We start from the raw sequence: 25,427 nt of genomic DNA, 5'->3' as shown, positions 1-25,427 counted from the left end.
TGAGATCTTCAGGGACAGAAATAAGGACAAAGTGTGGCAATGCTGGGAAAAACTTGATACAACAGACAGTGGGGAGGAGCCCCATGCTGGGGAAGATGCGTGGGGCTGGGTCTGAGCAGCTCGAGTAGACTGCGGTTGGCATACTTATCTGTGCCCAGGAGGGGAAGGAGATCCCGCCCACACCTCGAAGCTGTCCTAAGCAGACAAATGGGCTGGGGGAGGGGCGGGTCTTGATGCCAACGCCCACCATGACAGTCATTTGAGCTTGACTAATTGCTCATAAGTAATGGCAAACTAAGGTAAATGAACACCTAGCTCTTCTGGAAACAGCATTGCTCCCCTAAGTCACATCCTGGGCTAGTTCTGCTGTGTGAATGCTCCATACAGTGTAGGTGCCCTCCAGGGCCAAGGATGCTTAAACCAGAAGTGGGCACTGGCCCACCTCCATATCCTTTCCTATTCATGGCACTCTTAGACTGCTGGAGTATCTGGAATGGCTCACCCCGCCAGCTGCCTTGCTCCTCCACAGGGAGAAAGATGTGTTTTCAAGGAAAGTGCAGCCACACTTTGCTGTCAACCATGAGGCCAGGATTTGGACAGGTCAGGTAACTGATGGGTCATTCATGACAAGTATCTTGATGGCCTCTGTAGTGACAGTTTCGGTTTCTTAAAAAACCCAGTTACACTATGTGGCTATGTTTTTGTTTTAATCCCATGTGTGAGATATGGAGCTGCTTCAGATTGTCCACAGCTGCTAACTATGATTGTCTTATGTTACAGGAGGAGCGTGATATTCGCCAGCTTCAGATAGTTTAATTCTGTGGAACTGGAGAGGGTATAAATGGGAAAGACCTGAGAGGGTCTGTGGTGGCTGCTGCTCCCCCGGCTGCTCCTGGTTGGTGTTGCTGTGGTTTGTCAGAGATGAGAAGAAATTGAACTTGACCTAAGGAACTCAAGGCCCTTCATCAGCAGGAAGGACTCTAAAGAGGTCTGTTCCCCCTTTCCCCTCTAACCTTCAACTCCAGCTCCATGTCTGCCTGCATGCTGTCATGTTTCCCAACATGATGGTCATGGATTAAATGTCTGAAACTAAGCCAGTCCCAATTAATGTTGTCCTTTATAAGTGTTGCTGTGGTCATGGTGTCTCTTCACAGCAATAAAATCCTAACAAAGACAGCATCTTTGGAAATTCCTTGTCTTACACTGTTGGGTTAGGGCTCTTGCTTTTTTTTTTTTTCTTTAAAAAATTATCTTATTATCTTTTATTTTCATATGATTTATATATGTTTTTTTTCTTTCTGTTAATGTTTTCACCCTACAGGTCCTTTGCATACACACTATTGCTTCCAGTTTAGTGTTTTTATGGGGCCTTTAAGTGTGTGAACAGGTGGGCCTCTGTTTCTCAGGCTTTCTCTTGGGCTCTTTCTCTTCTGTTTGTTTTGTCCAATCAAACTTTTAGTTTTGTTTTATCATTCTATTCTGTTCTATTCTAGTTCATGAAGCCTGTTCTCCAATGAGAGACAGGAAGTGGGTGGATGCAGATGGGAGAGGAAGTGGGGAAGAACTGGGAGGAGAAGGAAGGAAAAATAAAATCTATTTTCAATAATTAAAAAAAAGTGTATTGTTAGAAGAATGTCGCCATGGCCTCCGAAGCCTCTCTTTCTGGTCAGTGTTAAATGGACGTGTGCTGTGGTCTTTAGAGGAGATGCCACAGGAGACAATAAGACACAAAGACTAAGGCAATGGCCACATAGTGTACCTAGCATCAAGGCCATCCTAAAGCCTGTGTCCTCTCACATTGCACACATCCAGTGTGGTCTAAGAACTAATGACTTTTGTAGTAAGACTTCTTCAGTATATTTGTAAATGCTTTTTAGGTTCCTGAAGGACTGGACACTCAAAACACAAACAACAACACCTGTGCATGTATTTTTATTGTTTACTTCATGTCCCAGAGGGCAATGATGAGTTTAAGGAAAGAGGACTGCTCATGCAGATGTGACAGACTGTCCATCCACTCAAGTCCCCTTCTGTGGAGAGCATGCATTGCTCTGGGTGGCCAGGGGTGCTATGTGCAGATATTCTTGGCCAGCAGCTCCTGAGAAGCTGTCCCAAGTATAGACATCTATCATAGCTCCTTAAGGTAACTGTAGAAAAGATAATATATGTAAATACACATATATAAAAGTACATAGACTGTAGCTCAAACATCAGACATTAGCTTCTCATGGTTCTAAAGCAGGGGTTCTCAACCTGTGGGTCACACTCCCTTTTGGGGGGGGTCAACTGAGCCTTTCACAAGGGTTGCCGAAGACCACCAGAAAGCATATATTTACATTATGATTCATAATAGTAGCAACATTAAAGTTATGAAGTAGCAATGGCAGTGATTTTATGGTTGAGGGTCACTACAGCATGAGGAACTGTATTTAAGGGTCGCAGCATTAGGACGGTTGGGAACCGCTGCTCAAGAGCCTCAGAAGTCCAAGATCAAGGCACTGGCAGATCCTGTCTGGTGAATCGTGCTTCCTGCTTCAGAGACAGTGGTCTTCCCACCATGTTCTCCTGTGAGAAGAGGAGGGATGGCTCTGTGACCTCTCCTGTTAAGACCTAAACCAATCCCTGAGAATCCTGCCTTTATGCCTTGGTCACCTCCTAAAGATCTGACCTCTTAACAACATCATGTTGAGGGTTAGGATTTTAGTATCTGAGCCTTTGGGAGATACATCTAGTCAGCCTACACCATATCACTCACCTTACCAAGGTTATGCCCATATGCCTTAGACAGACACATACAATTACTGAATGGACAGAACAGTCAGCCTGCACCACTTTAGAACTCTCAGCTCAAATACAGAGACAGAGAGGCTGGAAATCATCCCCAAGATATAATCCTCAGTTATCAAATTCTGAAGAGAAATCTCCCCACCAAGTCAGGCCTGCCTATGTCAAGGTCGGGAGCCCGTTTAGAACCTGCTTGGCAACTAGTGATGTTGAGGGATATGCTAGAGACATCTGAGCTAATGGTCTCCAAAGCTCAGATATTTATGGAAGCAATGGCAATTGTTAACAATGTAGCTTTGGACACTCCTACCTGCAGGGTCTAGTGAGGCAGCTAAAGAAAGGTGGAAATATAAATGGACAAGCAACAGAGATAGTGCTTACTGTAAGCTCTCAAAATACATCAAGGAGATGAACCTATCTGTTCCCCCAAACAGTCATGATCCTTGGTAAGCTTTTGGGGTCTGAGTTAATCTTTTGTCCTGGGGCCCATTCATTGTAGAGGAATCTGGGGATTTCCTTGTGGGGGGCACAATACCTTACGAAGTATAAATGGTAATTATTTTTCCACTCATATGCCATTTACTCTGGAAACAGTGCAGTAGGGCCAAAAGAATAAAAACATTTCAGGCAGGTGCTATTAGACATACTTCAATGTCCTCTTCTAGTTAGAGAAATACATAGAGAGTTTACATGGAGCCTGGTCAAGGTCTGGATCATGATTTGTGGAATGGACTCTGGAGCCTGTCCCTTGTCCTTGCCCAGTTCTTGATGATGTAACTGAGATATATTTGGTGGCTGGCGCAAACCACATATTGGATCTTCCGATAAGTGCCAGAGGTTTTGTGATAGGAAAGACCCAGTGGCAGTTTCTGAAACTACCTTCTCTTTCCTGATTCTAAAACAATCTTGTCTGTGCTTCCAAAGGCTGCTGGTCACATCATCATGTGAGATTCTTATAGTCCAACTTCAGCAGTTCTTAAAGTCATAAGAGCCCCAATCAAAAGTCCAAAGTCTCTCCCCTTTACCAAGATTGCTTTAGCTACTGCCATCACAAGTGTCTTACCTCCCAGCGACTGAGAACAATTAACTACAGACACGGGATCATCAGTCTAACCAAACAAATTGATTATATAGACCCTGAAGGAGATGCCATTCATTCTAGTGGGGATATGTACAAAGTCCTAGGCTGGGTGTTTTAGCTTTTTGTCAGATAAGCAACTGATAGAAAAGGGTTATGTTGGGTCATAGCTTTGAGGTTTCAGTCCATGACAGATTGGACCTTCTTGTTCTTGAGTCTGTGGCAAAGCACCACATCACGGAGAACGTGGCAAAACAAAGTTTCACACCTCGAGGCAGGGCCATGATGTCTACTGGTTACATCCTGGGCTGTACCCTCTCGAGATAACTTTCAGAATGGCTTTTAAAAGGCAGAGCCCAAGGGTCAGTCCAGCCCAGATGGGACACTTTGTGAGACCAGGACAACTGACCTGTGAGGATGGATAGCTTATATGATCCTTTGCACCAGGATCCTTCAAGTGTCATCAGGAAGCTATTGTAATTTTACAACTTAATATAAAAGAAATTCATGAGGTCAGAGAGATGGCTCAGTGGTTAATAACTCTTAACTGCTCACCCAGAAGACCTTGGTTTGATTCCCAGCACTGACATAGAAGCTTACAACCCTCTATAACTCCATTCCAGGGAATCCAATACTTTCTTTGGCCTCTACCAGCACCAGGTATATGCATGGCTCACAGACATACATGCAGACAAAACACCCCCCCACACACATAAAATAAAAATAAAATTAAAAAAATGTTAATCATTAACTAAAATATTGGTGTCTTGCTATGATTGTCATTGTGCTTATTAATTAATATTCAAGTTGTGTGGCAACATCGACCCTTGAGTGCCTTTTCAAGTTAGCTCCTGAATCCTTTTGACAAGACACTAGACATCTTTGTTACCCCTCTTTGTTCTTAGATATGATCAGAGGTTTTTATCCTTAATTCTGTTATCCCTGGAAAGCCCCGGTTGGAAAAGCATACTGCTGTGGCTATAGGGAGAATGTGGATTCAGCGAGATTTCTAACTGCTGCCCTCATTTGCTAAGAGCGAAGCAAGTGTCCTCAATTAAGAGGAATGAGATTACCCTGTCACAGCCTTGAGCTGCACATAGGCAACAGACCACACAGCAACAACATACAAAGTTATAGTCCACAGATCAAACAGTTATAAACACAGCCACAGAGGGCACTGATCATGCGTAGTATGGATATAGCCAGGTCGGCTTTCCTTCAACATTTCAAATGTGTAGGTTTAATTCTGAAATAGCTCAAGAGGCACTCACAGGTTAATTCCATCTGTGAGCTCTAGGACACTTGCAATGAAGAGTTCGGACTGGTGTAATTCCTGGTGCCTAGCTCAGGAAGCCTTGGCTTATCATGAAGTGCTCAGTGTGTGAGGCGGCATCAACAGGAATGGCAGTGAGACTCCAAGGAGAATACAGGCATGTCAGGCCATAGCCTGGGTACCCACTCATACCCTATCACACCCAGGAGTGGCAGGGGGCCTCTCTTCACATTGGAAAGGCAGATTCCAGTTGGCCTGGACTCCTAGCTGTTTATCAGGACCAGCAGCTTCCTTCTATCCCTCCTTTATTTTAGAAAAAAGACCCAAATGTTCAGATTATCACCACAGTCCCTTCGCTCTTCTCCTCTGTCATTTTTAAAATGGAGTTCACTTTATGTAAAGAGTGTAAAAGCTAGAAGTGGCCGGCCCTTCATCCAAGTTAAACCAGCTGGCCAGTGCACACAGGGCAGCTCAAGTGTTCTTGGCTGGAGAAGCCATCAGCGATGGATGCTTATGTGACTGCCATTTCCCACCTTGAGGACGAAGGGATAACACAAAAGAGATGTTGAGGTGGTAACATGACTTCTGAAACCTCTGCAGTGTTCCAGCTCTTGGTTCTTGCCTGTTGTAAAGGTTTGTTTGTTTCTCTCTTAAAACTATTCTTGAATTCCCTAAAATAACCAAGAATTGTTAGAATGCTTAAGCTAGTTTAGATGAAGTTCTATTTCTTGAAACCCAATAAAATGTGGGTTTTTTTCCCCCCTGGGGTTAGCGGGGCTCCGGGAGAGTCAATTCGTGATAGTTCTGGCGTGAAGTGCTGATGTGTGTTTTGAGAACAAGGGGAACAAGCTGAAATCCAGGGCTAAGTTCTGGATAACGATGACATTTCTCTGCTTTGACCTATATAGCCTGGAGGCCTCCAGCTTGTAGCAGAGAAAGGGAATCTCAGAGAAATTGCAAACCCACCAACTCTGTGCCTTCTCTGGGCATACAGGCAAGTTGTCCATTCTGCATGCCAGATTGAGATACTGTCGTTTAAAATCTCGAAGTTCCCAAGCCTTGAATCCTGAGTGGAAAATTGGACCCCCCAAGGCTCGTGGCTGTTGGCCTTGAGTTAAGTGACACCCTTTGTTCTTGCCATGGGAAGTTCAATTTAGAGCAATTTGGAGTGATTCCCTCTAGTCTCAGGGCATCATTAGGTATTTCCAGGCTGGTGGTTAGCTTGGTAAAAACCACTTCCCCATATTAGAAGATCACAGGGACTATTGAAAAGACATCACAGAGTGTGTGATTTTAAGCAAGTCATAGTTTTCAGATTACCAGTATTTTCAGATAGTTTAAAAAGTGCTCGTATCTTGTATATAAACACCATCTATATAGTAAAGCTCACCTTGACCTTGGAAAATGTCTCTTTAGTGCAGCATGGAAATGTGCTCTCCTTGGGTATCACAGGATATTCAGGAACATTTTGTTTTATTTTATTTTCCTTATAGCCCAAATGTAAACCAATAACTATGAACCTTGGTGAACAACTACAGACCACAGCTTAGGGGTAACAGCTCCTTTAGCGAGCTTCTCTTAACCCGTGGTGTGCCGCAGAGCTGTCTTTTGTTACTTGTACATGGTCACCGTTGATTGGCTCTCAAGCGTGACTCCACTCTAGTGCAGTAAGAGCAGCCTCTTAGATGACGTCAGCGATGGTGGATTTTCAGGCTCTAATCTCTTAATGTGCTAAAGGTTGTACGATACCACCACAGGCATTTCAGCCGATGATATAGATAACAGTCATCACCATGGGCTACATCGGTGCAAAATACCAATGTGCCCGGAGCTGTGCACAGGCATGCACATTCATTTTATTTTGGGCAGTGCCAGGATTGGAATCCAAGACCTGGCACACATAGGACAGGCTAGCACTTACCAGCGGAACCGCATCCTGAGCCTAACATTCAAGTGTCACAGAAGAAGGTTGCTTTTCAAACTGCATCTATCCAAATGAATTTTCCTCCATTTTTCAAGGTGCATTTAGGCAATGAGAGCACTTTTGAAAAAGCTCTAGAGTGAAACCTTAAATAGCGTTTTTTTCTTAGAGGTAGAATCTCTCTGTGTAGCTAATGCTGGCCTGCTGCGGTTCTTCAGGCTAGTTGGCTCAAGAGGTTTTGGGAAATTCTCCAGATTTGCCTTTCATCTCACTGTAGAAGTGCTGGGGTTATAAAAGCCACTGTGTCAGGTTTTTTATGTGAATTCCAGAGACCGAACTCCGGTTTTCAGGCTTTTATGGTAAGTGGTTTTCCCAGCTGAGCCATCACCGGCACTGTTTGTTGACTTTGAACCGATCCATCTTAACTGGGTTGTTTCCACTGCTTGCAGAGTGTTGCCCTGTATCACAGCAGACCTTCCGACGGCCTGCTTTTCTAATCTGTGCCCCTGGACTACGATCTGGGCATCGCATTACAATGTAGAGTCACCTTCTAGGTTCGAGGCAGAGTCTGTGAATTTCCCATGCGCTCTGGTCATGCCGGCCAACTCTTTGATGAAGGTTCTTAAGCCCCAGAAAACATTCTAAGATTATTTTTTATGCGGCTCTTTGGTTTCTTCGAGGCAGGGTCTTGCCATGTAGCCCAGGCTGGTCTTAACGTGCCCTCATTCGGCCTCAGGTTCCTGAGTGGTGGAGTTACAGCCTGTGCCCAATAGTTCTCTCTCTCTCTCTCTCTCTCTCTCCTTCCTTTCCTCTCGTTTCTCTTCTTTCTTTTTTCTTTCCCTCCCTCCTTCCTTCCTTTTCTCTCTCTCTCTTTCTCTATCTCTCTCTTCCTTCCTTCCTTCCTTCCTTCCTTCCTTCCTTCCTTTCTTTCTTTCTTTCTTTCTTTCTTTCTTTCTTTCTTTCTTTCTTTCTTTCTTTCTTTCTTTCTTTCGACAAGGTCTCACTCACTCCATGTCTCAGGCTGTCCCGGAACTCCTTATGTAGCCCAGGCTGGCCTTCAACTTACCTTGATCTATTTGCCTCAACTTTTTGAGAGTTAGGATTACATGTCTGAGTCACAAAACATCCCGCTTTCTTCTTTAGTTATAATTTTGTGAGGGGAATTATTTTAAAAGAAAAAAAATACTACTTAATTTCCAAAACTCTCTAAGTAGCATATTGTTTGTGATGGTTAATGAAACAAATATGATACTGTTTTTCCAGCTGTGCATGACATTTCTACCTCTTAGAAACTCACTATTATTAACTTGGTGGTACACAGGAGCAGTTACCTCAGGCCTCCCCATGCAAATGCAGGAAAGGAGTCTGGGTTCTATGGTTTTGAATCAAGATCAGGATATTATAATTAGCAAACTGTGTAGTTAAAATGCTTGATATACATCAATGGCTGAAAAGTCATTCTCTCAAAATATGTGACAATGTTTTTAACTCAGTTTTTGATTTCACTTTGAGTTCATAAAGTCGGGTCTCTAAGTGCTGGGAGAACTCACATCTGTGTATATAATTTTGGAGAGCTTTTTATTTAATGACAGACAGGTGAGCTCCCCCCGCCCAGTACAAAGTTCAATAAAGCTGATTAAAAATTCATAGGAGTAGAAAAAATTTGTCTTGTGAACTCAAAAAGTTTGATTTTTTTTTTCCGTATCCCATTTTTCTTTTTCTTTAGACAAAAAGCTCATAAGGAATCTTGATTACATTCCTGGGGGAACTAAAATGTGTGTTTGTACATGTAAAGAGTACATCGGATGAGTGTGTTTAGTAAGAGGTAAGTGAAATGAAACCCAATTGTGACTTCCATTGCTCTTTAAAATACATTCAGTGGAGGAGTTTTTGTTGGATAAAAGCTCTGACATATGTCAAGAATGTTGAGTCACTTAAAAGAGGAGAAAGTCCCACCGTTAACTTAATCCAAACCAGAGTCTTGATGTAGAAATAATATCCCAGCATAACACATAACCATTGTTTCAATATCTACTGAAAATTAAGACTTCTTTTCCTGCCCGGGCCACAACCTGCTCATCTCAGGTCATCCACTATGGCAAGGGGGGGGGGGGATACAGGATCCTCTTCTTTCTTATGCTCCATTTTGTTTCAGAGCATCAGGAGGTGGAAAGGGGAAGGGCAGAGAGGATCTGGATCTAGCCGGTGCTTGGCTTCACAGCCAATCATCTCCTTCTCGGGGTGCTGGCAGGCTCTTTATAGCTTCCTGTACAAAGTCTCTGTGGTGTCAAGCCCGGGAAGGGGTCCCAGCTGTTATCCCTCCTGCTGATGCACACTTTGCATAGCTTGTTTCCTGGACTTTCCACTCCACAAGGCTTGTAAAGTCTTGCAACTCTCAAAGGTTCTCTGGGTACAGAATTAAACATGGTGGCAGCTTATCTGTTTCCTGGTGGATGGTAGAATTGAATACCATTCCTAACTCTACTCTCTATGCTTTCAACTATAGATGACGTCCTTACAGACATAGGGCTGGCTACCTGTTTTCTTTGACTCTGAGATTCCACCCAGTGGAAATAAAAATTTCATATTTTTAGGATCTTTGATGCTCCCACTGTAAGTTCAATTTTATTATTATTATTACCCTACTAACTTAAATTATGATTTGTCTCTGCACATGGATCATTTCCTATCCCACAGATCTGCACCAAATGATTTTCTTATGTTTTAGTGTTCTCATTTGGACTCAGTAACTCTTTGCTGCAGATGGAGGCTGCCCATGACATGACAGGATGCCTAGCTACATCCCTTACCAACATCAAGTACTACTCGTATCCAAATTCCTTAGGAACAACAACAAAAATACATCCTGATTTAGACAAAAGTCGCCTGGGGTGGGAGTGGGAGAGCAAAATCATTCCTGTCTGAGACCCACCACCATTAATGCATGACCACAGGGCTAAGAGCAAACATGTACCACATCATGACCTACACCAGAATGAGGCCCAGACCTCACAAACCCAGGGAGCACTCCTAGAAGTCAAGTGGATTACCTGGTGCCACAAAGTCCCTGTCCTAGGACTGGAAAGGACCTGGGTTTCCTGACCCTCACACAGCACTCATTGTGAGGATGAGGACACATGATTATTAATTTTCAACAGCACTACTAATTTTAAAGTACCTATGCTTGGAATTTTCTGTGCCAAAATTAGAACACGGAAAAACCTTATCTAATTAGTTAGTGAATAGCACTGAATTAAAATTGGACACTATAATTAATCAATGCTAAATTGTAGTCAAACCCATTACCCTTGAGTAGATTATCTGTGTGACCCACTGTCCCCTTCTGACATCTAGAGCCAGGGGCTGCAGATACTGATTGGAGACCTTGGGGAAGGGGAGGGGCTGGACCCTGAGTGGTAGTAAATCATGTCGAGTTGTCTGTGGTTTGTTTCTGTCCGTGTCACTGTTCTCCTCCATGAACAAAGCTAATTGAGAACCGACTGCTGCAGACTTGTATTAGAGGAGGCTGGAGATGGAAAAATACATACGGAACAAACAGAAATTATTCAATTGTCTAGCCTAACTATGCTCAGCTTCGGGTTTGAGTGATCAAATTGCCCGTTGTATTTTTTGTGTCCTCCAAGTTGAATGATTAACTTAAAAGTATTCTTACAGTTTAGTGTGTGTGTGTGTGTGTGTGTGTGTGTGTGTAGTATACACGTATGTTCCTGTCACCATAGCATATACATGAAGGTCAGGAGACACCTTGTGGAAGTCAGTCCTCTCCTTCATCAACCATGTGTGTCGCAGGGATCCAACTCTTGATGCTGAGTACCTTTACAAACTAACCCATACTCTCTGACCCAAAATTACTATTATTACTGAATAGCTGAACAAAACAAATGCTTTTACAGGTTTGTTTTCAACAGTGTCTTATGTGACAGAGTTTCAGGGTCAAACTTTGACTTGTCCCACAGAGTGAGTTTCATTTCTGAACTCTGCTCCAAATGATGCTGTCTTAATTGATCAAGGGCCTCAGGCTAGATGAATGGCAGTCAGCTCTCACTCACGTGTCTGAGTCTGGGTTCACTGTGACCTACTGCTCGCCCCATACTGCCTTCTTCTCCCAGGCCTGTCTGTGGTGATCCAGTCTCCTCTGCTAGAAATCACCAGAAGTCTTCTTTCTTAATACTAATTTTAAAAATGTAAATAATAAAAATATGCATTTTTCCAAACCCATCCATGGTGTCAAACGTGGTTTTAACATGTCTGTGTTTTTTTAATCCTGGTGACAGCCTTCCTCCCTTTGAAGAAGGCATTGTTTCCTTTCTGATGCTGGTCAACACACCCAAGATCCTCCAGATGTTCATAGGGGTTGGGGGTTCTGAGGTCTCCTGAAAGTCCCTGGCCCCTTTTCTTGACTGTGACATGGCCCTTGTCCCCTCATGAGGACGTTGGTGTGGCGGGCAGTTTTAATTGCCAACTTGATATAACCCAAAAGGACAGGGAGGAGAACTCTACGTGAGGGATGGCCTGTGGGCATGCTTGTGAGCCATGGAATGGGGCCAATAATTGACGTGGGAAGACGGCACAGTTCCAGCTGTAGAGGAGAGGGGAACCTGGGCTGTGTAAGTCAGCATCCTTGCGTTTCCGACTCTCCGTCTGTGACTGAATGGGGTGTGACTTAGTTCCCGACACTTTGACCTGTTTGCTGTTATGGACTGTGTCCTGGAATTGTATGCTCATTTCTAGTATAGTTACATATTATAGTCATAAAGCAACTTGGACGAAGCTAATACATTCTTGGGGGGTGGGGTGGGGGGCATAGTGAATGGGGGTAATCCCCTACTTCCTCCTGTTTCTACCCCCTTTCTCCAGAATCAGGCACTTTTAAATCTCTTGATTCTTCTGTTATTTGTTCTTTTACTTTCAAATACAGTCTACACTGTCATCTCATGGGTTTGTCCTACTTATTAATGTTATTATAGGTTAGGTATCAGTTCGGCTTTCTGTCTCTCCTTCCTCCTCTGTCCACATCCCTTAGACTGACTGGCTACTCTAGCTGTTATGACAAAAGACCTCAGGCCGGGTAATTTGGAAACAAACAGAAACTAACTTCTCAGACGGATATGGTGGCATGTGTTTCTAATCGTAGGACTTGGGGAGAAGTTAGGAAGAACAGGAGTTTAAGGTCATCCTCAGCTACATAGTGTGTTCCAGCCTGGGCTACGTGAGTCCCTGTTTCAAAAAGAAAAGTGTTTCTCACAATCTGGGGAGGCTTGGGAGTCTAAGATTAAGGTGCTGGCATGTTCAGTGTCAGATGAGGTGTCCTCCTCAGAGGTGACAACATGTAGGTGCCCTGGTCTTGCTGGAGAGGAGACAAAGGAAAGGCCTAAGCTACTTACCTCTAGTGCTTCCATACGCCCAATCCATTCACAGGGATGCTGCTTCATGACTAACTCACCGCTCAAAAGTGTTAACACAGTTTATAATGAAGATTAAGCTTCATGACTTTTGGAGGGGACACTTTCAAACCACAGTACATAACCAACAGGATTATTTCAGCCCAGTGAATAATCAGTGTGTACACTGTCAGATCTGCAAAAAATTTATTGTTTGCCGAATCAACATATGTAATAGGAGCCAGAGAGGTGGCTCATTGGTTAAGAGTGCTTGCTGCATATGCATGGGGACTTAAGTTCAAGTCCCCAATAGCCATCTAAAAAGGTAGGTATGGCCTCATGTGTCTATCATCCCTCTTCTAGGTGTGACAACAGGAGCCTTCCTAGGGCTTGCTTCTGCCACCCTGGCTCCAGAGTCCTTGAAAAGCTCTGTCTTAAGGGCATAAGGAGAACGTGATAGAGTGGGACATGCGACATCTTTTGTGAGTATTCACAGTATGTGCATACAATGTATACAGATACCATACACTCACACGCGTGCATATATGCACATAGACATTATTTGCACACCAAAAATTTAAAATAATATATAATAATGTCTATAATTAATTTTTCAGTTTGCTAGATTATTATTATTATTCATCAATTTGTCACAAGCTAAAGTCATCTGGGAAGAGGGACTGTCAGTTGAGGAACTGACTTTGCCACATGGGCCCATATGCAAATCTGCATGGCATTTTCTTGATTAATGACTGCTGTGAGAGGCCCTGCCCACTGGGGACAGTTCTACCCTTGGCAGGTAGTCTGGATAGTGTAAGACAGCCGGCTGAGTGAGCATCCTCCATGCTCTCTGCTTTAGTTCCTGCCTTTAGGCTCCTGCCCTGGCTTCCTCTCATGATGGACCACAACTGTAAGATGAAACAGACCCTCTCTGCACACGCTGTGTCTAGTCGTGATGTTTGCCACAGCAATGGAAAGCAAACTAGGACACGCACACAACTTGTTCTCTTCTTATGGAGTCATCTTCAGTTTTCACTTGCTTCATTGTACGAATCATTATATTTCTCCAAATCTGCTAACAGATCTGCCCACCAATGTCAACAATATAATCTGTTCCAAATGCTCATTTCTGTTTCTTTGTACAGACTCCTGTCACCAAGACCTCCATCCTCCATGCAGCCTGGACCGGGGGCTCTTTGTATGTAAGTAGCATCTCTTTGCTGCAGCTCGCCACCCTTTCGAGTTGGTTACCTTAGTTTAGCAAGAACATCGTCAATAAACAAGCACTTGGAGTTGTGAAAATGGTGTGGATATTTGGATGCAGAAATTCCCTTATATTAGGAATAAAATGAAGTAGCTCTGGATTTAGATCAATTTGATGTATAGGTTGATCCTTTAATAGCTGGATGACATTGAAGTAATTAATGGCCCAGTGTCTTTGAGTCCTGATTTTCCTTATTTTAGAACAGCAATTACAACATACATTGCATAGGAGTTGTGATGGGCGCCACGGGAAATGCCTACATGGTCTGACACAGAGTTACTACCCAGTAACACAGCCATACAGAGACTCAACTCTTATGACCCCCAAGGAAAAAGTTCTTAATCTAACTTTCATGAATGGCAAGATCAGATTGCTGGTTACAATTCCTGGAGCTCTTCACCCCAGATTTAACATTTAATACACACACATGCTCAGGTATTACATACACACACACACACACACACTCACTCGCATACACTCCACTCCTCACACTCTTACATTCAAATCCACACCCTTATCCCCCCTGCAACTCCCAAGCAGGTTTTGCCCATAGTCCCTGGAACGGTAGGACTTTCTTTGTTCTGGACAAGCTGTGCATTCACAACATTTCTGCAGATCTACTAAACTCAAGCAATTGGATCAGCATTTAGTTCCTTTCGGATGGTGGAGTTTTAACAGTGACAAGTGGGCAGAGTTGGGGGCGTGGGGGGGTGAGAGCATGAACTTCCCCACCCCTCCATCTTTCCTCACTGTGGCCTCTGTTGCCAGGGTTGGGGGTGAGGTAGGGATGGAGCACCCTCAAGTCTGAAGAAGCATAGAGTGTAATCAGAGGCAGGCACAGAGAGCTCTCCACGGGCTCTTCCAATCACAATGTTGTGATTAGTCACACTTCCTGCTTGGAAAACAGGCAGATATTAGAAAGGGAAATCCTACCGTGAGGTTTGGATGGGATTTCAAATAAGTCTCTCTCTCTCTCTCTCTCTCTCTCTCTCTCTCTCTCTCTCTCTCTTTTTTTGTAAATAAGATTAAAAGCAGAAGTGGGAAGGCAAGCTAGCAGAGCTTCCCTGTAGACTAGGTCTTGCTGTGCCTTAGAGCAGAGGATGCTCAGAGGCCCTGAAGCTCTGGCTCCCTGTGACCTCAAGCCTGGTCAGACTTTCCTATTCAACAGATGTTGACCAGCACTCCCAGATGGCGGCTGTGGAGTTGTGGGTAAAGAGTCAAGAGGGCTTTGGTGGAAGAAGACCTTTGTTCAGGCTTGCTGGAGTCAGTCAGCAACAGAGGCACTTCTATAGAGAGAGCCGGGGAGAATTAGTTGGGCAACCACCTTTCCTCATGCTAGTTTTGGTTTCTTCTTGTGTCAGTTGGCATGATCACAGGATTTATTTCACAGGACCATTGTACTATGGGAGCATATGCCTAGAGAGGGCCTAAACCAGGGCCCGACCCATGACTGGCCTTCAGGCAGCCTGGACTACAACCCTCCAGCAGACTGCATCAATACTGTAGGGCAAACATTTGTGGCCTGGCTTGCGAAAGTTCATGGCTTCCTATTACATTTTGAGGTTTAAAAGAATGACTTCTTTATAGACTCAAACATTTCCTGGAAATACAAATGTACCTTTTAAAACTCAGTCCTGACAGGTAGCAGAGGTGTCCTGCTGTGAAGGTAGTGATGACCCGCATGTTGAAAGAAAACGCGTTTGCGTTTCATGCTTGGCCCACAAAGACCTTCCTGTGCTTGAACTTTAAACTTTACAGAGGAACAATAAAACACGCCAGAGCAAAAGTTCCTCAGCTCCCCTGCCACCAACAGATGGGGTCAAAGGTCTCTTAGTTTCTCTTTGGACTTGGGGAAGTCATGGACTTTGGGACAACCATTCTAAAGAGTCTTATCTGTACATTTTTTTTTTTTTTTGCCTGAGAGCTTTGGGAAAATAGAATCCAATCATATGAACAGGAAAAGAAGAATGTGCAAGGGATTCTGGTGTTTTCTTCATCTAGAAGTAAACTGATGGCTGTTTTTAAAAAAATATGTATATATACTGTTTAAAAAGTATATATATGTATATGTGTGTGTATACATATAAATACATAGCTATTAAAGAAGCAAATGGTAATCATAAGACAATAAGATGATCAGATTGCAGTAAAGTTACTTGCTCTGATTAAAAGCACCAATAAAACGTGTCGTGGCTCTATAGCTGCTTCATTTAGCACTTGACATGTAATGGATTTTTTTCCCCACAATATAGTATCTCCATTGAAATATAATTATTTTACAGATCACTCAACTGAATACTCTTACATACATGCTGTTAGGAGGACTCACCCCTGGTGATCATCAGGCTATCATGACAACGTGAACAGCTGATGGACACATGAGAGACGTGGCAGCCACACTTCGAGCACAGAAAGGAGTTTGTTGCACAGCAATTACCCTAATGCATTTTTAAAAGCATAATAAAATAAAGAATCATTTCATTTGCTGAAAATGTATTTTAGGTGCTTCGGTAAAGCAGTAACAGAATATTTTGATTGTCAGGTTACCCCCCACACTTTGAAAGTTAGATAATTACATTTACCAGTTCAAGAATTGGCATTTAAAAATAATATTTTGTCTAAATGTTTAAAGATGTCTATTAAAAATGTATACCGAACATGACAGCGGTCTTTTTATGCTGTAATTCTAGTCAGTGGTCTGAAAAGAATTAAGATGGAAAAATGTACATTTATTCAGTGTTTGCTGGGGAGCTAGGAGTCTGTGGTGTACACTGCGATTTTAAAGATAGCTCTATGTTTGCGATTTAGAGTCACAGAGGAAGGATCTGTGGTTACCCGTGTGCTGTATTTAGTTTCTCTACCAGTCTTCCCATAGTGGGGGACCCCACAGTATTCTGGGGACACTCTGTCTCATACGAGAACAGACAGAAAATCGAGGAAGACACAGAAGAGCCGAAGGTCCCATATGTTTAGAATCCTTTGTCTGGTACATGTGCAACCGGTGTGCCTGTGTAGGGGCGCTGGAATTCTGACATGTTAGCTCACCTGCTGGCAAAAGTCCTTCCTTTGACACTGTGTGTGACCCTCAGTCCCTCCCCAAGACTCTCCAGGTGGCTGGTAGGACCAACAGTCCAAGGTTCCATGCTTATGACACCAAGGCTCTATCCTGCCTGCCAGGCTGGCTTCCACTCCAGCGAGTGGCTGTCTGGGCCATGGCTTCTCAGTCTCTCACCAGCTGATCTAAATTTAGCAAAGGAACAACTGAGATATTGAAAATCACCAAGCAGAAGTTGTGTGTGACCCAGCAACCCCTGAAACTCTGGTTCTAAGCAAGGAGAACCTTGGTTCTACTGAAAGGCTTTTTCCCCCAAAGGAACATTTAGAGGCCCATCCCTTCTTTCTCCTTGGTCTCCTGTGGGTTTCAACCTTCCTAATGCTGTGACCCTTTAATAGAGTTACTCATGTTGTGGTGACCCCCAACCATAAAATTACTGTCATTGCTACTTCATAACCGTAATTTTGCTACTGTTATGAATTGTAATATAAATATCTGATATGCAGCCGCTATAAAAGAGTCGTTCAACTACCACCCCAAGGGTTGAGAAACGCTGAGACTCTTTTTTTTTTCCATTTTTTATTAGGTATTTAGCTCATTTACATTTCCAATGCTATACCAAAAGTCCCCCATACCCACCCACCCCCACTCCCCTACCCACCCACTCCTCCTTTTTGGCCCTGGCGTTCCCCTGTACTGGGGCATATAAAATTTGCGTGTCCAATGGGCCTCTCTTTCCAGTGATGGCCGATTAGGCCATCTTTTGATACATATGCAGCTAGAGTCAAGAGCTCCGGGGTACTGGTTAGTTCATAATGTTGTTCCACCTATAGGGTTGCAGATCCCTTTAGCTCCTTGGGTTCTTTCTCTAGCTCCTCCATTGGGAGCCCTGTGATCCATCCATTAGTTGACTGTGAGCATCCACTTCTGTGTTTGCTAGGTCCCGGCATAGTCTCACAAGAGACAGCTACATCTGGGTCCTTTCGATAAAATCTTGCTAGTGTATGCAATGGTGTCAGCGTTTGGATGCTGATTATGGGGTGGATCCCTGGTGGATCTCTACATGGTCCATCCTTTCATCTCAACGCTGAGACTCTTAACTGCATCTTCAAACCTCTCACTGTCTGTGGAAATCTAATAGGATAGGCTGCAAATACAGCTCCGTGGTATAGTATTCACATAGTATACGCAGAAGACTTATGCTTAATTCCTGTACCCCTCAAGCAACAAAACTGGAAAAAAAAATCAGATGTCCTACCTCCTCTCTTACGACCTCCCATGACCCGCCACAGTCCTTCCTGGGACATCCATCCACCTGTCAGTTTTCTCATAACTCTCCAGTCCAAGAACCTACGTGTCTTTCAGAGTGAGAGTCCTCAGAGTGGAAACGTAACCTCAGCTTCTGTATCTACTTAGACATTTATTGTATATATGATATAAAAAAGCCACCTGTGTACTGACACACATCAGAGATCCAGCTCTGGGAAACAGGCAGGAAGACTGTTAGTTCTGGGCCAGAGTGGGTTGTACAGGAACACTGTATTTTTGAAAAAAGAGAAAAGACAAAAAACTATAGTTAATAATAATGAAGGCTTTTAATGTTTTCTGACTTTCTGGGGACCGGTAATGCGGTACATGAAGTGCCTTAGCAGTCACCTCGAACCGAATGAAAGGCATGTTTTGAATGAGACTCTGCTGTGACGGCCCCAGGTAAGGCCATGGCTTCTAGCCAAGACAAACTTTTCACAGTTACACTGTGTGTGCTTTTCCTGGTCCTCTTGAGAACCGACTTGTCTAAATCCCACCCCCCACCCCGACTTTCTTTTAAAGCACTTAGAACTCTGTGCTGTCAGGACTGAGCTAAGTGGTAAAGGCTTTTTCTGGCAATCTCTAACTTCCCTGAGGACAATCACTCAGAATTGATAACAATCTTAATAAAGAATTAATTAAGTACGTGGTTGTGACTAGGGAAATTTATTTCAAATTAGAATTTTTAAGGAAAGTAATTTTTATTTGTACCCATGACAAAGTAATTAGTGATAGTTGTTTTGTGTAAGAGATGCTTTGGGGAAGCTTTTTTTGAAAAAAAGGTATCATTTATTACGGTGGGGCCTGTGAGCAGGATTCTTTGTCCCGGACAATAGTCTTTTAGCCTTGTTAGTGTCTTATTCTATATAAATGCGCCTAATTGTTACAGTTGCTAAACAGAGCCCATCCCTCGAGTGTGCTCATTTAGCTGTGAGGAGGCACAATAGAAGCTGCATCTGAAATTTACAGCAATCTCACATTTTCTTTCTTCAGACATTTCCCCCTTGTTGCCAGCAGCCCCGAGGAAGCGCAGCTATTCCTCCCATTGTCGGAGGGCAGCTGTCTCTCTGTGTTCATGCTCCTCGCCCACCAACCAGGCAGATGGTGACTGGTAGCTGAGGCATGGCTTCTGCACACAGGACCCACTTTGTTGGCTTTGGGGAGCACAGCTGCCACGCTGTTAGGAGGGTGCAGGAGAGGCACTGCCTGCATTTCAGATGCGGGAGCTCTTGTAAAGAGCCATGTGTTTGGAAAGAGTGCTTAGGGTCTCTGGAGCATTGAATAGACACTTGCATATTCAAACTGCCAGAGCTGTGTGAAAATATGGATTGCTATTAATTAGAATTTTGGATAGGAATCAGGCGGGAGGTGTGTTGCAGAGACTAGGGTAACTATTCTGCTAGAGCAGCATGCTAATGCCTTCTGGATGCCAGAGGCTAGCACGGTACTACAGAAGTACCCTGCGTTCTTTCTCAGACCAGCTAAGGCCTAGCTCAATGATGAAATTCACCTTCAAGGAACCTTCGGGCAAACCAAATCCATTCCGAAGAGGTTTGGGTAAAGCAGGCAGTTACCTGGACTGAGCCTGATACTCAGTGGCTGGGTGTGCCATTGACTGGCACATTATATCCCCCTATCTTTTGAGAATTGTAGTGGTTTGTTTTTATACCATTCTTTTCCCCTTTTTGAGATAGGCTCTTCCTATGTGGGGTGGGACTCATTTCCCTAATACCAACCTGAGCTTCCGAGGTGTGGCTTCAGATCTGTTTTCTCACCCTTCCATACCCTTGCTACCTCCAAGGTCGTCAAAGATACTTAATCAAGAGACATACATTTCAAAACATCTTACAGTTCATATGTCATGTAACTCACTGATTTAATGCCGTAAGTCAGCCGATTTTAGAACGTCTTTATTCCCCCTTATTGTTTCATCTTTCCTCAGCTCTGAAGACCCATCTCTGTACTCTCTGTACAGACCCTGAATAGAGGTTTTGTTGAGTGAACAGTTTTGGGTGTGGACTAGAGGGTGTGTATGTGGGCATGCAGGCAGGATGGAGTATGTATGTGGGCATGCAGGCAGGATGGAGTATGTATGTGGGCATGCAGGCAGGATGGAGTATGTATGTGGGCATGCAGGCAGGATGGAGATGAAGAGTTATGAAAGGGGAACCTTCTAGAACAGGTGGGGATGCCATCCTAGCGTGGAAAGTTGTTGAGCTCAGTAGTCATTCTAAATGGCACACTGCCGGTTTTACCAAGCCAGCACATTACCTTATCAGTCCATCATTAACTCTCTGCCAATATTGATAGCTCCCTAATCAGTGTGCCATTGACATACATCTGGAAAATGTTAGTTCATGTCTTATTTCCTGCTATGAGGCAGTCCATGTATTTGATTGGTTAATATTGCACCTTTAGAGAAGAGCCCACTTATTTTTCAGGACTTATTTTCATCACCAAGTTGCCCAGAACGTTCTAACAGTGATGACTAAAAGTAAGATTTGAATCTTGATAAGTCTTAGGGCTTATCTTCCTATCTTTTAAGACTGTTTAATACTTTGTTTTTATGTCTTTTTTTTTTTTTTTCTGAGATAGGCTCTTACTGTGTCTTCCTGGCTAGTCTGGAACTCTCTGTAGAACAGGCTGGCCTTGAACTCACAGAAATCCACTTACATCTGTAGCCTGAGTGCTTGGATCAAAGGTGTGCGCCACCATACCTGGCTATTTTTAATGTCATTAGTTTTGATTGTCTAACCTAACAATTCCATTTCACCTTCCATTTATTGCCCAACTTAAACAAGTTTCTATAAATTACTTATAGGTTCAAAGAACTTGGAACTGGAAAGGATTTTAGGAACAATTTCATCAAAGCCATTTGTGGACTTTGGTAAGAAAAGACGGAGTGGGTGAGCTCATAGCTCTCTTGCGACTCTTCATATAGGCTCTGCTCTATCCTCTAAGGCAGCTGAAGTGGAAATTTCTGGTTGTGTCATGTGATGCAGAGTCATGTGATGTTTTGCTGAAACAGACCTGTGAGATGACACATGGCATTTGGAGAGAGTATAGGCTGAATGGGCAGTTATAATGCATTTGCATAGTTAGCTGTGCAACGCTTCGTTGGTCTCACTGACGTTCACTTTGGTGAGAGAGGCAAGGCAGAGAGCTTCTCCTGGTATTCCTGCTGGTTCTTGTGGCTCCTGCTGACTGGTGCCGATTTGGTGGAGCATGGTAGATTCTGCTAGATGGTGTCACCAGTGCTGATACATATGAAGGTGCAGGTTAGTTATTTGGAAATGAACAGAGAGTGATGTGTCAGTGGCTTCTTTATCAGAAGGCTATTCACACTTCCAAGTACAGGAATTGAGGGGACTGAGACAGGCTTACTCTATGACAGGCTTCAAGCTGGCAGTTCAGGAGACTAGGCCTAGATCTCTGTTTCGAAGAACTGGGCAAGTCCAGGCAGATCATTTACTGGAAAAACTCCAGGCCTCAGGCAGCCAATCAGAAACTGTTCTGCCACCTGGCCTGAGGCAAGGGTAATGGGTCAGTAACAGTTTCCAGGCTTCCAGCAACAGTTTCCAGCCCCCCTCCTGACACCCCCCCCCCCAGCAATGGTTATGGAATGTCCCTAGATAATACAGCCAAGCAATTAAGATAAAGCTTACCTACCCCTCTCTGGAATTCCTCTAATGTGCTTTAAATTGAGCCTGCAAGCTCATTTGGGAGTCTCCATCTCGGTAAGTGGGAGACCCCAGCATACTGGACTTCTGCAGAATAAAACACTCTTTGCTTTGGCACACTATCTGAGTCCTGGTTATTATTCTTCTGCAAGTCATTGACCCTTACAGAATGAAACCTATAGAGGTTACACAGGTACACAGGCCCAGTGTTGTTGATCATGAAAGTTATCAGACCGGGGCATTTGACCTATAGTTTAATCCTCTAAGTCAGTGGTTCTCAACCTTCTTAATGCTCTGACCCTTAATACAATTCTTTATGCTATGGTGATCCTCAACCGTAAAATTATTTAGTTACTACTTCATTACTGTAGTTTTGCTACTTTTGTGAATCATTATGTAGTTATCTGTTATACAGAATATCTGATATTCGACCCCTGTGAAAAGTTCCTTCGATCCCCCAAAGATCCACAATGAATGTACTCTGTGCTTTGAGATTCAGGGTTCAAATTCAGTGTTCTCTCTCTCTCTCTCTCTCTCTCTCTCTCTCTCTCTCTCTCTCTCTCTCTCTCTCTCTCTCCTGCTTGGGGATAATTTGATACTCTAAGACTATACTGATATAAAAAGACATATTAGGCAAGTCATGGGTATTCAGCAAGGGGTACATTAAAGTACAATGTCAAAATGTCAAGTTCTCATGATATACTTAATATAATCTCTCAACAATGAGCGACTTAGCACACAGCCTTTTCTGTCACACAGATAAGACCAGCAAGGTGGGTTTTCTGTGGTGGGTGCCAGACAATGGCAGGCTCTCCCCTCTGCTAACTGGGAGGAGGGCAAGTAGGCATTTTCTTTTGTTCTTTTTTCCCCCCTTTTATTCAGTTCAAGCGTGAAAGCACTGAGCAGCTGAAGGTGTGCCTTCCTTATTGTTTCTTGGGGTTTTGCCGAGTTACAGCTGTGCACACAGTATTCCAAGAAACACATCATAAATGTGTGGCTTTGGAGGAGTCTACTTAAATGATGCCATGGGACTGTCTCAAAGTGGAGAGTTTGTGGAGACTGTGTAATGATACTTTATGGGTCGTTGACACAATTCTTAGGAGATACAACTGTGCTAAATAGTCTGAACAGGTATTTATGTAGACAGCAGACATTTGTAAAGTCCTTTAACTCTACTTTTATATTGAGTATGAAGTTTTTCACTTGTTAAGATTAGGACTGAACCATCCAGTTAACCGAGCCAGTAATTCAATTTCTGTTTGGCTCAGGAAATGGCTGCTGTTTTTAAATGACCACATGCTTGCTTTGGAATAGGTTAACTGTTTTCATTGGACTTGTCCTGGCCTAAACCATATGTTCTCACTGTCTTCAGGTTTCCTGTCAGATAAAAGTGTGTGTGTGTGTGTGTGTGTGTGTGTGTGTGTGTGCGCGCGCGTGTGTGTGTGTTGTATGTTGTGAGTGTGTGTTGTGTTGTGAGTGTGACAGAGAGGGGAGAGACTGAGATGAATCCCTCTCAGAGTGAGAAAGTTGTTTTCAGATTTATACATAATTTTTCTCACTGTTTGCTTAAAAAATGTGTGTGTATGTGTGTATGTGTGTGTGTTTACAGTGCTGGGATCAAACCAGGCACTGCATTATCAGTTTTGGACCAGTAGCACATTTTTTACATACAAGCCCTTTTAAAGATTTTATAAAGTTGTTATATTTTCTGGATGAATAGTGAATAATGTGAGGATGGGGGTTTGAGCGCCAACTACTGGCTGAGGTTTGAATTAGCAAATGCACTTCCGTGGGTGGCCATTGTTCAACTGTCCTACTTCAGGATGTGAAGACTTAAAGAACTCTGTCCGAGTTGAAGCTGTCAGACCTGGACATGGTCTGTTTCAGCTCTTTGGTAGACATAAATATCAAAGATTGACAAACCACAGGCTCTATTGTTTTACAAAACATCATTAAAAACATACGAAGCCATCCATTTGATTACTGGGATAAGAGTTGGGATTTTTCAACTCTCAGTTAACCATCAACTGGTAACCCAAATTAAAATATGAACAAGTGATTTTTTTTCAATAGCACTTTAAGAAGATATCACTAAAATCCTCTTTATTGACCTAAAGAGGAAACCCTGGCAATTCTAAAATCAACAGAAGTCTAATTTCATCAGCTTCTGTTACTGTAACAAATCCCTGAGGGAGGGGGTTGATTTATAAAAGAAAAGATTTGTTTGGGCTCACAGTGTTGGAGTTTGCATCAGGACCAGTGGCCCCATTGCTTTGAGGGATGGGCAGCACACATACTACAGCCCATTTGATTCTGACAGACTGTTAATATCAAAACCTATGGACAACGACAGAAGACAAGGGGCAGGCTACAACCTCCTTTAAAGATTTTCCACCAGTCCTCACCTCTCCAGTAGTGCAACGTTGGAGACTAAGCCTCCAACATGGGGCCATTTCGGTTAGAATCCGCAGCAGAGTTGCTATAGCGATTTGTAAGTGCCAAGCCCACTTCTGCCCATGCTGACCTAATGGCACCTCCTTGGAAACTCAGGTTGGCAGAGTATGTGTGGCCATACCACTGTGACCTTCATCACGACATCATCTGTACCATGTTCTGGAACTGAATTATCATCATGTATGTTATCTTTGTCGTTTCTCTTGTGACAACCACCTGGTTCTCCTAGTCTATCAAATGGGCTTGAGGTGGAGGGTAAGTTCATTAGATAGAAAGGCAGTTTTTTTGGTTGTTGTTGCCTCAGTGACATTCAGTGGCTGAAGTTGTATGGAATATAATTAGTGCTTATTAGCTACCCCGTGCAGTAAGTGCTTTGCCGGAACAATAGCAAGCAGTTTCAACAACACCATCGCAAATCAATCAGGGTGAGTGGATCTAGGGTTAATGGGGGCTTATCACAGGGTGAGCCCAGAAGACCTTTGGTCCTGGGCTCACATTTATGGAGAGTCTTGAAATCTACATTTTGACTTTATCCTCAAATGAGGCTACCTGTAGTCACAGGGAGGCACTGCCAAGAACGTTGAAAAGAATTCTGTTGTTTTTGTAGCCCTGCTCTGGCATGTATTCCCCTTTCAATATATTTGACGGCTTCAAACTATGGAAGTGGTACAGCAATCTTACCTCTAGTGGGAGGCCCGGGCAAGCTCTCCCATGCACGCGCAGGAGTTACCACTTTCTGTGGTGGGGATGGAAGGAGTTGCTGTTTTCACTTCTGGGAGTCTCACCAGGGATGAGAACGGCAGAACCAAGGTGGGGACGCTGGCACTTTCTGTTGCTGTGGTAAGAGGCTCTGAGAAGGTGGCTGAAGGAAGAGAGTATTTGTTTTGACTTTTGGTCACAGAGGGACAGAGTCCATCATGGACAGAGTCTCTGCCTACCACACCATGGCTGGGAAAGCATAGGGCAGGAGCAGGGTGCTGGTTGATCACTGTTTCAACCATAGGCAGGAGGCAGAGAGAACAGGAAGTGGGACAAGGCTCTGTGAAACCTGGGCCCAGCAGGAACCAGAGAGAAGCCTCTTTGAGACTTCTGTTAATACTTGCAGTTTCATGTGCTGTAAACTTTTTGCTGTGTTGTTGTTATTGTTGTGTTTGTTTGTGTGTTTGTTTTGGATCTGAGGATGTTAGGGGAGTGGGCAGAGAGCTGAT

At 43.6% G+C, this 25,427-nt stretch overlaps 2 long non-coding RNA genes across 3 annotated transcripts in view; one reads left to right on the top strand and one right to left on the bottom strand.

The window, feature by feature from the left end:
- Nucleotides 1-25,427, top strand: part of 6430710C18Rik (RIKEN cDNA 6430710C18 gene) — a 67,872-nt gene that overhangs the window by 12,660 nt on the left and 29,785 nt on the right. Inside the window, exons 2-6 of one of the 2 annotated variants that reach the window (NR_102349.1) lie at nt 781-988; nt 8,783-8,881; nt 12,822-12,940; nt 13,604-13,660; nt 16,005-16,377. This is a non-coding gene — a long non-coding RNA (RIKEN cDNA 6430710C18 gene). Of the gene's footprint in view, nt 1-780; nt 989-8,782; nt 8,882-12,821; nt 12,941-13,603; nt 13,661-16,004; nt 16,378-25,427 lie in introns of those variants that run through there. The other variant, NR_102348.1, reaches the window with a different exon arrangement.
- Gm39848 lies at nt 16,076-25,076 on the bottom strand. The gene is made up of 4 exons (XR_866423.2): nt 24,901-25,076; nt 21,116-21,342; nt 18,227-18,314; nt 16,076-16,160 (listed from the first exon to the last, which is right to left on the bottom strand). It is a non-coding gene; the product is annotated as a predicted gene, 39848 (long non-coding RNA).

The sequence above is a fragment of the Mus musculus genome, chromosome 2, assembly GCF_000001635.26.
Source record: "Mus musculus strain C57BL/6J chromosome 2, GRCm38.p6 C57BL/6J".
Classification (NCBI taxonomy): domain Eukaryota; kingdom Metazoa; phylum Chordata; class Mammalia; order Rodentia; family Muridae; genus Mus; species Mus musculus.
This window is presented reverse-complemented; position numbering and strand designations above follow the sequence as displayed.